Here is a 14,701-nt window from a genome sequence, read left to right as displayed (position 1 = left end):
AGAAAATAAGGCTCAGAGAGGTTATGTCATTTGAAAAAGGTCTAACAACTGAAACGTCGTGACATTGGGATTGAGATCCAGTGAGAACAGCTGCGAGGCCCTCGTTCTTAACCATCAGGCCATCTTGCTTCTTGAAAAGATTAGAAATGAACACAAAGCTATGTCCTGAGGGTGTTCATTTTAGTGTTATAATAACAAGAAACAATCTAAATGCTTAACAGCTGGAAGTTGGCTAAATTAAGTCTGACTTCCAAATGAGAACTTGCTATATAGACATTAAAAATCATGTTGTCAAGAAATACTCAATGACATGAGAAAATGTTGATGATACATTTTTAAGTGAGAAAAGCTGTTTTCAAAACAGTATGATCCCAAATATATATATAAAAAAGATACTTTTGCTCATTCACATGTGTATGCGTTGGCAGACAGATCTGGTTTCTGTACTGGATTGCCTATGCCACCACCAGGTAACCTTTCTCATCCTCCCCCTGCCTCTCATGAGAGCTCATCCTCATACCCCAGTCAATTTAGAGTGATCATCCCTATGCCTCTGATAAGTGGAATGAGTGGTGGAGTTCCATGCCCCAAATGCCAATTTTCTCCCTCAGGTCATTCTGGGAACACTTTCTCTATGAAGCAAGATTCTTACGGAGTGTCAACTAATGGAAATGTTTGCGTAGAGCTCATAGGAAGAATATTTCAGATATGTGGTTGCACTTAAGAATAGGTGTAGAGGAAAAGATGGGTTTCTCCAATGTAGGGGATTCTGGAGAGTACCTGGAAAAGGGTCCTATTTGGACCATGGATGCTACCCCTAGGGTCATCAGCTTTATGTTGCCATTAGCTGAGCCCCCAAGATGAGTCAGAAGCCCCACTCAGAATCCTCTTGGCTTTCTGTCCTATGCTTCACCCCAGCTCTATATCCATGTTCAGGCAAAGCCCAGAACTGACTATTTAGAAAAATATTTAATTGAGATTCCTCCTACAGTGCTTATTTCTGTCTCAATAAGGCCTTGGCGTGCCATGGGTAGCTAAATATATTGGCTGTTTCCTCTCCAATGCCAACCTATTTTTTTTAAATGTTTTCAAATCTGTCTGCCTAGCTTTCCCCTTAGAGAGAACTTAGAGCATTCACCCTCTGTAACCCAGGGGAGAAAAACGGTGGATGAAGTTAGCTTATTTACAGAAGAGAAACCAGGGGATTATGCTTGTGCAGGAGAAGTGTCTTCTTCCCTTCCTTCCTCCCAACCTTTCTTGCTGTAACTTGTGAATTGAGTTATTGGCACTGTGCTTAACAAGGAGACTACACAGATTTATGGAATTAGAAATGGTCCCTGCCCTCAAGGTGTTAATAATCTAGATCTACCAATAGTGCAGAGTGTTGACAATGGGGAATGCACAAAACAGAGCTGAGGGGAAGGTCTTCGGTTTCCTAGGGGGAGGATATAGAGGGGACATTTTTCTAAATAGCATCTCTCCCTGTCCTAAGAGTACTTAGGAATTGAAAGAACGGGGAGAGCTAAGAAAGCAATAGGATTATAAGGGTAGATGGGATTATGTGTGTGTTATACTAGTTTGGGGTCAGCAGGCTGAGCACTTTTCCCAGTAGAATTCTGTGGAATTTGGTGTCTGATTCTAAAGAAGTCTTGAGTACAATTAATTTTTCCTCTCTAAGCTTTAGTTTCTTTATCTATAAAATATATTACTATAGAATCATATAAACATAGTAAGAGCCACAGAACCCCTTTTGCAAATGCAAAGTGTATACAGCACCCCAGTATGCACATAGCAACATCAGGGCTGCTGCAGTTGAGGCAGGGATAGTTCTAGCCTCCCCCCAGTCCCCGTTGAGACACCTTATTGAGATTCAGGGCCTCTCTAGGCCTGCACTAGAAACCTGCCAGTTGAGATGGTGCTTCAGACTTTCCTGGCTCTAAGCCAGTCCTCAGTGTTCCCTCTTCACTTCCATTTGGGCATGTGGTGGTCCCTGCCTCCAGGGGGATTTGGCACCTGTTACTTGGGAGCTTTGAAGGAGGCTGCTGGGCAGTGGTCTAGGAGTGGCTGGAATCACAGAACCTTGGGAATGGTCAAGTCCGTTGGTGGGAAGAGTAGGTTGTCATCTGAAAGCAGGAGGAGCGTTGACCGCTGACAGGGTAAGCACAGTCTGGTAGCGCATTACGGATGGCTCTGGCTCCATTTACCATCTTGTGCTTCTGGAAGATGATCTAGGGGTGAAAGGTCGTTTCGACATGTCAAGGTCTTCAGCATCTTAAATGGGCTTTACTCTCTGTGATATCAATAAGGCAAGACAGAGAATGATCTCTTCATTTTATAGATGAGAAAACTGAGGCCCAGTGTGGGTATCTCTTCCACAAAAGGACGCTGAGACTCACTTTAGAGAGTATGGTCTGTACCACACACCCTCTCAGACCCCTGAGGAGTCGTTCCTGTTCTCTAACTTTATTCATTTTGTTGGTGTAAATCTTTGCCTCTGTGTTTTATCTTTTTCCTGCTGGTTGTCTAGAAAAATCTGAAGTTGGATTTCCTATCCTTCTTGACATTGCATAGAAGGCAATTGAGGTATTAGGGGCTCTTGAATAAATGACAAGAGTTGTGGTGGATTTCTGTCTCTGTTCAAGAAACACTGCTTTGGTAATCTTGGCAGTAGGCTAGAGGGTGGACATGGGAATTTTAGGGTGAGGGCGATTTCAATCCTGGGGAGTCTATAATTCCCCAAATCTTATTAACACAGGGACTGAATACCAGACGTTCCTTTGGGTCTGCGTGCTGATGCTCTCAGCCTTTCCTAGCAGACTTTCTCCACTGGTCTGGAAGCTTTTAGGGCATTCCAAGCCCCCGCACCTCACCCCCTCCCCCCCGCCCCGGGGCTGGCCTCCAGTCAAGCATCTTCACACTCTGCTGCTTCCATCTGGAACTCCCTTCCTCGATTCCTGATGCTGGCTGTCTCCAGGCCTGCTGGCTATGCCGGTGCCCAGAATCTCGCAATTCAGCTCTGCCAGCCGAAGCTATGGTAAACTGCAGCGCGTAAGGGTGGCTTTCCCAGAGGCAGAATGCATGAGCGGGAAGGTCCATCCCAGTTACCTCTGACGATTTGCCCAAAGGTACCTTAAAGAAAGAAGAAAGGCAAGTTACCAACTGGGAGGAGATATTTGGCATATGCATCACTGAGGAAAGATATTATTAAGGGCATGTAAAGAACATCTCCGAGTGACCTTAGGAGTCTAAGATTCTCTATGGCATTGACTGTCCCTAAGACATGAGACTTTGCCTGATATGGTGTCACGTTCTTTCCAGAAACTCTTATTTTTCTTTGGCAAAAAGGCGAGAGAGTCTGAACGACATTTGGGGGACTACAAGCTGACTATTTCAGGGACTCAACTAAGACTTAGGAAACAGGTGTTAAGCATGCCTCTGGCTCCCTCTGCACAGCTTGCATTACTTCCTGCCTCCAGGAGGACGTAGTTATGAATTCAGTGGAGGTTGCAGGAAATGGTGCTGGAATAAAATGTGAGGAAGGGGAAGACTTAAAGTGGAACCAGGCCCTGCCCTCCAGCAGTGTGCACTCCCTGGAGACAGCTACGCCCACAAGCTCTTATTTAGCTATCTCGCATAAACTTGTCCAAAAGTGGCCAGATGGCCTTCTTCTTCAGACAACCCCGTTTTTAACTTCTCAGTCTCCAGTATTGACAATAGATTTCCCTTGCTATCCTGACTCAAACCAGGAGTCACCCCTGATTCCTCCTCCCTTCCATCCCCTACATCCAAGCGCTGGCAAACCTCCTTCCCCATCCCCTCCTTTGTTGATTCCCCCACTCACATCTCCTGCGTGCCTTTCAGCATTTCACTCCATAAAACTCTGATCTCATGATATCAGAACCTACAATTAGGCCCATTTCTGATGAAATCATGCCCACCTGCCTCTCCCTGGCTTCCCACTGTCTCCACAGCATGCCCTGCACTGCCCCCGCCCCCCGCCCAGCACCCCGCACCCCTGCCGTATCATTCTGTGTGGCTTTATCTTGTCTTCCTACTCTCACACAAACATGTCAGTTAGGTTCCTCCCTCCATACCTGGGCCTGAAATACCAGCCTCAGCTCTGCTCCAAGCTACCAACGCTTCAAGGCCCATCTCCTCTGTGAAGCATCCCCAATCAGGCCATCCCCCTTATGCCCTTACTATTTGTGTTTTGATTATTTCCAACCCGGCACCAACTTGGCAGTTTATTATATATTGCTAAGTGTTGTCTTTTCAACTAGGTTGTAATCTTCCTGATGATCAGGGTGTGGTAATACCTGTTTGAATCATCTCTCTCATGCACCTAAGGCAACAATGTAGAAATGAGGGAAATTAACCTTTATCAAGGGCTTTACGACATTACATCATTGAATCCTTTCACCCCTGAGAGCTGGATATTTTTGTCTCTTTTTTATAATTGAGGAAACTGAAGCTCAGAGAAATTTTTTTCTATGCACAGCTGGTAAGTGGCTGAGTCGGGATTCGAAACCAGGGTCGTTTGATAACAAAGCATCTTTCACTACTCTATGTCTATTCTAAGGCGGGCATAGGGTGCTCATAAGTGCATTGAATCAGAAAAAGAATTTAACACATGAAGCTGATGCATGCTTGAACCATCGCTAACACTGGACTCACCTGTTTGTTTGTTTTTTTAAATCCTACCCTGGAAGCTTGAATCCCAGATTGACTTACTCCAGTGCTCTTTTTTTTTTCCAGAGAAACTAAGAGCAAATTTTATGATTTATGTCTATTTAAAATTATCCTATTTATTTTTCTGGAAGCATGGTGTTTCTAAAATGTTTGCTTGGTGATGCCTGATGTTGCCTCTGAACTGAACAACCAAGGAAGAGACTATTATAGCTGGGAAGATGTCTCTCTCAAGGCTGATGCCTCAGTAGAAAGTATTCCTGCCCTTGCATATGATTAGGTTGTAATCAAAGGAGCAGGATGATGAATTGAGACGGAGCTCAGTTATTAGAAATGCCTATACCTCAGCCAGGTTCCCAGATGCCAAATTCCCTCATGAACCTCAAAGAAAAATATTCACTTGCACTGACTGTGAAGAAAAGAGAGAAGGCGTGAGCACAGATCAGGAAATACTAAAGGAAGAAAAAGAGGAATGGAAGAAAACTAAAAGAAAGCTTGGTAGAAAGTTTTCTGTATACATAGATGGAGAATACATCTTGAATCTTCAGAACTGGCAGGGAAGCAATTTTGTCTTAAGCAACAACCTTCCCCAAATCTAGCCTGACAGCATGACTACAAGGCCTGGTGGTTTGGGATTTAAAGAAATTTGGCTTCAATCTGTCCTTTCTGCCCACCATGCTGGAACTTTCTGATTAAATATGTCAAGGCCTGGGCTCTACATGGCCAGCCCCTGTGCTGTTCTGGCCTGGCCCTCAATCCTTCCACAGTAGGAAGAAGAGAGAGAATATGGTTGGCTAATTCCATCTCAGTCACTTGGTGGTGTTTTGATCTTGATTTTCAAGGATGATCACTCTAAAAAACAAAGGTTTCTGGGGGCATGACTGTACAATTAACACAGAACTCTGCACTTCTGAAAACGACGCCATGCTTTCTGCTCTGTCTCTGGGTAGCTTTTCATTTGCCTTCTCAGTCTTCCTTTTGTTCCAGGAAAGAGGGGACTCAAAGGCCCAGGGACCTGAGGAAGTGAGATTGTAGACCTGTCGAGCAGCCCCATTCCTCTCTGTGCTGGAGTCAGGGTGTCTCATGGCCACGCAGACCTCAGCCCTTCCACACCCTGGGTAGAAGGCACAGGTGAGGGATCGGCCACAGGTTAGAGCCAGTCTCTGTTATCTATACGTGTCTAGGCTGAAGCCCAAAGGGCAGGCATTTGCCATGGTTTTGTCCAGTGCTCAGACATCAGGTCAATGTGCCCCATTCAGTAATTCAGTAAAAAGTTCTCTAGAGAAAAAACCTGTTTCACAGAAGGCAACATGCCACAGCGGAGACAGAATGGGTTGTGAAATCATACATTCCTGGGTTCAAATCCCCATTTCACCACGAAATATTGTATAATCCAGTAGCTTTTCTGAGCCTACGTGTGCCCACCTAGGGTGGTTTTGAGAATTGAATAAGACAGGTGCCTGACACGTAGTCGGCACCAAACAAATGCCAGACACATCTTTCTCCTTTGAGATTCTACGCCAGCGGTCCCCAACCTTTTTGGCACCGGGTACTGGTGCTTCTATGAGAATCTAATGCCTGATAATCTGAGGTGGAGCCGAGGCGGTGGTGCTAGTGCTGGGGAAGAGGCTGCAAATATAGATAAAGCTTCACTCGCTCGCCCACCACTCACCTCCTGCTGCGCAACCTGGTTTCTAACAGGCCACGGACCTGTACTTGTCTGCACCCTGAGAATTGGGGACCCCTGTTCTACACCAGTGTAGAGAGAGCAGGAGCCCTTGGTTATTTCTCCAGGTTCATTTCCTACTTCTCTTCCTTTTTGCTGAAATACCAAACTCCTCCCACCTAGAGCATCGACACCTGACACCTCCTCGGCTTGGGTCTTGCAGCCACCTGGTCTCCTCATGGCTTCTTTGCTCCATTCCTGTCTCCGTTCAGATGTCACCTCCTCAGAGATATCTTCCCAGACCAGCCTGTCGAAAGCAGCCTGCCAACGCTCTCCATCCCTTCTCCACTTTTTACTTGTCTTCCTAGCTCTCCCCACCCCCGCACATTGTATTGTCTCCTCAGGGAGATCGTCAGCTTCGCAGGGCAGGGATTTTGTTTGCCTGGTTTTTCATTTTATTTCCAGTGTCTATAACAGTTCCAGGCACATATTGTACAGTTGTCCCTCCGTATCTGCAGGGGATTGGTTCCAGGATCCCCCACGGGTACCAAACTCCGCAGATGCTCGAGTGCTTTATATAAAATGGCGCAGTATTTGCATATAACCTACGCACATCCTCCTGTATACCTTAAACCATCTCTAGATCGCTTGTAATACCTAATACAGTGTAAATGCTATGTAAATAGTTGTTACACTGTATTGTTTAGAGAATAATGACAAGAATAAAAAAGTTCTTACATGTTCGGGATAGGCGCAACCATCCTAGTCCTAACTACCTGGTATGTGGTAGCAATGACACAACATTTTTTTTCAAATATTTTTAATCCATGTCTTGTTGAATCTGTAGATACAGAACCCACAGATGCAGAGGGCTGTCAATAGATACAGAGTTGTTAAATGATCGTAAACCAGAAATATTGGGAGAATGGATTCTGCTTGCCAGTGGGAAGGGCGTGGGGCACAGGGTCTCTGCTGCCTGAGAGGGACGTGCCTGGGCAAGTCTGTCCCAAGCAGAACCTCAGCCCTCACTCGCCCTTCATCTGGGTGCCCTGAGGCAGGTTACGACTTGCACAGCCCAGTGGGGTGACCTGGGGGACGAGCTACGTGGTCATAGAACTCTAAGACCCCTGGCTCTTACGCCCAGACGCCTGGATTCAGGGGCCAATCTTCCCACCATTGTGCCGGCCACAACACTCAAGTGAGCTAGCAACTCCCCCGGCCTGGAGGCTGTGCTTCTTACCCTGGGCACAGGGCACGTGGTGTGGCGCGTGTGTGTGAGAGGGGGCACAAGCGGCCTCCCTGTAAACGTGTCACGGCTCCCCGCCTCATCCTTTTCACCTGATTGCCATTCCGTGGAAGCATCATTGTTATGACATATCAACCTTGGCTGTGTCAATTCACAGGAAGTGCAATTCCCACCTCTATAAAAGATGGCACTGGTGGCTTTGGAGACGTTTCACTTTTGGTGGGGCTGGGTGGGATGCCGACCGAGCTTGGGAAAGGACTGGATTGCCTTGGCTTTGCAGATCTCTCCTTCGCTCCTAGCTTCCTTAGAGGAAATGTTTAGATGCCCTGTTGGGGGTTTCTGGTGGAGAAGCTGGATTGGAAATATTTTCTCATCCAAGATGAGCTTCTCTGTGTCTAAGTGCCTCACTCACAAATGTGCCCGAAGAGATGGGCCGATGGAGAGGGCACTGGCTTGGGGTCAGGAGAACTGAGTTCTAGCCCCAGCTTTCTCAGGCCGGCCTCTTCCTTGCTCAGTGTGCTCTGAGTATGAGGGGCTGGACTCCGCTGTAGGGTCCCTTGTCAGAAGCTTATGGGAGTTTAAGTCCCAAGAGAACAGTCCCACAGAGCTGAACACTGATTGAACAAAGCACCACTAGCTCCCTCCTCCCCCTCCTCATTCCTCTGTCCCTTCATCATTCCCATGGAGAAAAAGCAGCCTGATTCTCCTGCCAGGGACATCTGAGTGGCCCCTGACATCTTCTCGTTTTTAGAACTGGCTCTGAGGAGTCTCAGCACGTTCCATTTGTTTACACAGGCCCCGAGGACTATCAGGGACAGGAGATTGTTTGGAGTCCTTAGGGACAGAGTGGGTGGGTGGGAGCTCAGAGGCTGGATTGTCCGTGCCATGGGGGCTGGGAGGTGGGCCGAAGAGAGAAACTGGCCTTCTTTTTCCCAGGCCGGAGCAGGCTGCTGCTTTATGGACGGAGTGCGATGTCGCTCACTCACCACATACCTCTCATCCCATCCAACCTCATGAGTGGCACGAGGCTGTAACCGGCTTGGCCTGAAGGAGCCCTCCAGAATTGACCTTGTCGGTGCCCCTCTGTGGCAGTTTTGAAACGTGGCCCCCAGATTCTTTGTCCCTTTTCCCCTTGAGGGATGAGATCTGCCTCCCCTCTCCCTGTGACTGCTTTGGGACTGTTTGACAAATGAATACAGTAGATGAGGTGCTGTGCCAATATCTGGACCCAGGCCCTGAAAAACTGGCGCTTCCACTTCCTGTCTCTTGGAACCCAGCCACCATGCTAAGAGGAAGCCAAAGCAGCCCATGGGGAGGAGAAGCCCACGTGGAGAGGAATGGACATCCTGAGCCCATGGCTCTGGCTGAGCGCCCAGCACCACTGTGCCAACGCTGTGAGGGAGCCATCCTGGAGCCCTCGGTCCAGGCTCCCTAGCCGACAGCATGCGGGGCCGAGACGAGTGCCCTGCCCAAACTGCAGGCGCATGAGCGCAGCAATGCTTGTTGCTGTTTTAAGCAACTAAGTCATGGGGCTGTTTGTTATCAGGCAATAGAAAACTGGCACATTTGGTGCTGGGGAGCAAACCCCCAAGTCCTCCCAGACAGTTGCTTGTATTTTTCTTGAAGCAGCAACCACTCCAACCACCCCATAGACTCTTCTTCCTCTGACAAAGACTCTCAGCTCATCTCTCCCAGTGAAGATGACGATTAGTAGGAATTTTATTCCCGAAGCCCATTCCTACTCCCACCTCATTTCACAAGTCCCCATGATCCCCTCCCCCCACCTCCTTCTATATTTTTCTTTTTTCTCTTTCTATCAGGCAACTTTTTCTGACCTCAGGCTCCTGTAACTCCCCCAAGGGACTTGAATGTGCGGCTTGGTGAAATATTGGGGTGTGCTCTGTGCCTGTGTGCACTCATACATGTGTCTGTTCCTGTGAATGTGCATGCGCATATGTGTGTGTGTGTGTGTGTGTGTGTGTGTGTGTGAGTGTGTGTGTGAGTGTGTGAGTGTGTGTGTGAGTGTGTGTGTAGGTATGGACAGAAGATAGCACTGCAAACCTTGGAGGTGGGGAGCAGGTTGTAGAGGAGCTGATGTTTTTGGTGGGTTGATTGGAAACCAACCATTTTTTTAAGAGATTTTAAAATTAAAATCAGCCTTTTCTGGTTATACCATTCTGCATATTTCAAATTTTCTACGCCGAACATGGATTACTTTTGTAATGAAGAAAATAAAACTCACATCCAATTCCAACACTAGAACTGACCAGAATTCACATTCTATTGGATATTTGAGACCATGCCATAAACATGGTTCTGTGTCTTGACTTTTCACTGTACTTTATATTTTACGAGTCTCACTTTCTCAATATTTTCCCAAATTGAATTTTTAGTGGCTGACAGTTTTCTAGCATAAATTGTTTATTTAGCATAATTTATTTGACACAACATATGTATCACAACCTAAATGTCAAATAAATATTTGTCAAATATATGTGTGTAGGGGTATACACACGCATCTCATATCCTTGCATATAAATCTTTAAATCCTTGAATCTTTAAATCTTTAAAGGTTTTCATTTTGATTCCTAGAAGTGAAAGTTCCAGGTTTAAACACTGTGAACATTTGGGAGGCTCCTGATATGAAGTACAGACTGGCAGAAATTATGTGCTCTGAAGTGTCTGCTTGGCTTCAGGGCCCATGTCCTGACTGTCTGGGCATCGCTCACTCTTTTATTTTACTCTCAGGGGAGGACCAGATGTGGGGAAGCCAAGGAAAGAAAAGACCAGGTAAAAATATTGCAGAAAGAATGTAACAGGCAGAAAAAAAAAAAAAAAAAAAAACGCCCAAACTTACTCTATGAATATTTTCATGACTAGGGAAGCAGTTTTTATTTTCTTGCCCAACTTAATGTGATGGAGGAGAGAGGGAACTAACGATAGTTCCACAGGTAGAAGCCTTCCATTCATTGCCTCATTTAATCCTTACGAGGACTCTGAGTTATTATTATTCCTATTTTATAGACGAGGAAACTGGGCTCTGAGAAGTTAGAGTGAGACAGCTGAGAAGGCGGGGGGCCCGGATGTGCCTCCAGGACGGTCCAGCTCCCGTCAAATGAGCCGCCATCTGGCCCCGGCATCTCCATAGCAATATAGGGGAAGGTGAATGGGCTTTGCCCCTCCCTCCCTCCCTTTCCTCCCTGTCCCAATTTGCTCTTTCTCTCTTTGAATAGGAGGCACTGAGATGAAGACTAAGAAACCCCTTTCCAACTGTCACAAGATATGGGACACCATCCCCCAGAAGTTATTGCATCTCTTTCCCTGTAGAATGTCTGGGTCCCAGTGGAAGCCTCTCACCCTCGATCCTGCCTGGATGACCTTTGGAGGACCTTGGTGGGCAGAGGATTTCACAAGTTGCTGGGGAGCCCTCTGCGACTGTTCTGACCTGCATTCTTGTAGCTCCTGTTGTCTAGGAGCGTAAGCCCTGAGCATGTGCAATGAGAGGGGGGAGGGCGCCTGTGGCAGGGGAACTGCAGGGAGTCGAACAGATCAAGGAGTATTAATAATGTGGCCGCTGGCTGCGAGGCCTGTGCTCAGAGTCTGTCTCTGGGCGGGGCCCAGAGGGCAGCCGAGGGCAGAAGGATGTGCAAGGCGCCTGAGCCCTGTGTTTAAAAGCTGGCATGCTGCAGGAGGATTGCCCCTTAATCAGAGCTTTAGTTCAAACCCTCACTCTCCTGGCCACTAAATTGCATCCCTTACCTCTTCAGATTTCATTTGCAGGACTTCTCCAGGAGGGGGCCCGGGCCGGATGAACCCCATGTGGCTCTGTTTAGATGCCTCATTCCATTTGAGTAGCTTCGTCTGGGGGCGATATTCGAACTATTTAAAAACAGGAAGAATGACTTTAGTCTTAGACCGGTCTTAACAGATAGTCAACTCTGAAGGTGAGAGCAGGCTTCCAGAGGCCCTCTGCTGGGGTGTGTGTTAACTCATTAGTTGCTGGACTAAGGGAGGTTCGAACATGCAAGGAGAGAGAGTGGAGTGGCCAGGGGCACTAGTGGGTATTTACCAAGTGGTACAGATGGTTTTCTATATTTTTAAGAACTGGTATGGCTGTACCCATATATACAGGTATGGCTGGGCTCTGCCTAGATGGGAAAAAATAGAGCCCAGCCCATGTTTTCTTAGGGTCTTTGCAAATGAGTCTTTCCTGATCCATTAAGAGACATGGGCACAGGTCCCTCTTCCTCTGTATCTCCATAGAGAGCCTAGTAATAGTTTCTGGAGTCATGTTTCTGTAGTTGCCACATTCCAACTCAACAAAGATGAGCTTCGCATGGCCAGAAGCCTGTTCCCATTTCCACTTCATTCCCCCAACACACACACCATGGCACATGCACGCCCTGATGCCTCCCTCGTGGCCAATACCCAATCAAAGGTGATTACGAATTTTTGGGGGGTTTTGGGGGTGGGTTAAATTCCTGTTGGGCATTTAAATTAAGACCTGTGATTCTCAAGGGCAGTGTGGCTGAGCAGCAGGCTCTTCCCCAGGATAGATCTGATCATTCCTCTTTCTCGGTGGCAGGATACTGACCCAAAATTCTGCAAAACAGGTCTGGAGCAGCTTATCTTTCAAGTCTTTTCAATTTCTAGGATGTGATTTCGTGTTTCCCTTTCATTACTGCACTGATGGAACATTCACCATGGTTCAGAAAATAGGTTGGGGAACCAGATGGCTGAGTTCAAATGCTGGTTCAGCCATTCTATGACTTTTGTTCTTGGGATGACAGTAGGATAGTTGTGTGGGTTGTATAACAGCGGTAAAGTGTTTAGAACACTTGATCCTTCGTAAACTCTCAAACATTATCTATTTTTGCTGCTTCTGGTTAAGTGCAGGTTTTATGAAGCCTGAGTCTTACTTCTTTATTAACTGATACCCAAAGCCACCATATTCTGAACCTTAGTTTAGTAACTCCGTGAGCGGATTGCTATCAGGGTCTCTGTCCTGTATCAGAAGGAACAGAAATAACATTCATTAAGGTTTTACTCTGGGCCAGACCTTATACCAGACACTTAATGTACACTTTTTTAATTTCATCTTCACAACTATGGCAAGAGATAAGTATTATCCCCACCTCATTTCACTCACTCCAAAGGAAATGGAGGCTCAAAAAGATGAAAGTCCACTACCGATAGTAATTACAGATTCAGACCCAGGTGGGGCTCCAAGCCCATGCCAGGATGAACAGAGGAATTCTTCTGGAAAGACAATTCCGTATCAGTCCGGGCTTTTCCCAGGACAGAAAGCTGACACCTGCATGTAGAGAAGGAAGCCATCCTGTGGGCAGAGGGCCCAGCGTTTCCCTGAAAGCCATCTCCCTCTTCTTTCAAGCCGGGCTTAACCATCCAAACCGCAAAAGAAGATGAAAGAAGCTTGTTGATGAAGTCCTCCACCCTAGGAAAAGGAAGATGAGAGAGAAAGAGAGCGAGACAGAGAGAGAGAAGAGAGAGAGAGAGACAGACAGACAGACAGAGAGAGAGAGAGAATGAGAGAGAGAGAGAAGAAAGAAAAGGAAGAAAAGAAAGAAAAGAACAGAGGGAGGGGAGAGAGAACAGTACTTGACAAATATTTTCTGTTAATAAATACCATTTTGCCTCTAAAATGTTTGCCAGCCATCTAAGCAGGAAAAATTTTTCACATACCAGGGCAAACTGTTGCCAAAATGCCTCTCCAGAGAGCCTGCCCGCAGCCCCCCGTTTCCGTAACCTCCCAGGAGGCAGCCTCTCCTGGACTCACGCTCTTCCTCTAGAAGACCTGCCTTTCCCATGAAGGACATTCACGGGGGCGTAGACATGCTCTCTTCCCAGCTCAGGGAGAAGAGGCTCTACTAGCCTCACAGGTCTTCACGTGTCCCCAGCTCCCCTCCCCGCTGCTTCCCTCCCCTGCCCTCCCCTGCCCTCTCCTCCTCTCCTTTCTCTCTCTGTCTCTGCCCCAGAGAGTGGAAAATTTCTGCCTCACTGCTCTCCTGCTTCCCATCCAGCGTTACCCACCTTCCAGTCCTGAGTCTTTCTCCTTCTCTTTCCTCCTCTCAAACTTGGTTTTATCAAATTGAGTGAGAAGAAGTTCTCAAACTCTTCCGACATCTCCAACACTCTATCTTCATGTATTCATAGATTCAACAAATTTTACTGAGGACCTAATGGTGGCTTCCATTTTTGAAAAGTGCATCATGCCTCAATTTGGAGTTTGGAGAAAATTGTAGCTAGTGTCAAGGACTCGTTCAGTTTGTTTTATTGAATTTACTTCGGGATAAGACCCCTTGAAGATCTGGTGGGTAAGTTTGTGCCAAAACCTACTATTCAGGGACTCCTGAAGCCATCTGGGGAATATCTGGATGGAAAGGAAAGGCATTTGTCAACATCGCTCTGCCAAGCTGGAAAGCAAATGTGGATCTAGTTAAAGCTAAAAGGAGGCCAGAGGGTTGATTATCTTTTCCCCTGATGGACCATCTTTTCCTCTCCAGCTCAACTTTTCCCTTCCTGGAATAGAGAGAGGCCGGCTTCCGCAAGATTGTCCGCACTCGGGCCAACTGGGAGAGTAGCATCTAATACGGCTCCTTGTCTCAGAAGGAAGCACGCTCACTCCCCTACAGCCCGACCTTGGGGTTGAGTTGCTCTTTTTTTCCCCCCTCTGGTATACTTTGGAAACTTTTTAGAGGGCTCAATGAGTTCTTGTTCTATTAGGTCATGGAATCAGGACCTTTGGGTGAGAAGAACCTCTCCAAGGTCATCGTACCCAAGCACTAGCCTCTACTTAAAATAATTCTTTTTTCTTCTCTCTCTTTTCCTCTAGCAACTATATATTGACACTGTGTTCCAGGCATGGTGCTATAAGCTAAGGATACAGTGATAAATAAGACAGTTAGATTTTTGCCTTGCTGGAACTTATTGCCTGGTGGAAGAGATAGATGCGAGGCATCAACATAGGTCAGTTGGTGCAGTGTAGCAAGAGCCATTTTTAATCTTTCTGATATTATGTTTTGTCCTTTGCAATTCAAAGCTTTATTTTTATGTATATTCTTTGACTCTGAAATTCTACTACT

General features: G+C 46.7%; 1 long non-coding RNA gene across 1 annotated transcript; it reads right to left on the bottom strand.

The window, feature by feature from the left end:
- Positions 1-2,934: 2,934 nt before the first annotated feature.
- LOC111738689 lies at positions 2,935-13,382 on the bottom strand. The gene is made up of 3 exons (XR_002779941.1): positions 13,302-13,382; positions 11,358-13,053; positions 2,935-3,129 (listed from the first exon to the last, which is right to left on the bottom strand). It is a non-coding gene; the product is annotated as an uncharacterized LOC111738689 (long non-coding RNA).
- Positions 13,383-14,701: the final 1,319 nt, after the last annotated feature.

Source organism: Pteropus vampyrus, unplaced genomic scaffold (assembly GCF_000151845.1).
Source record: "Pteropus vampyrus isolate Shadow unplaced genomic scaffold, Pvam_2.0 Scaffold42, whole genome shotgun sequence".
NCBI lineage: Eukaryota > Metazoa > Chordata > Mammalia > Chiroptera > Pteropodidae > Pteropus > Pteropus vampyrus.
The sequence above is the reverse complement of the archived record's forward strand: the minus strand, read 5'-3'. Positions and strand labels throughout refer to the sequence as shown.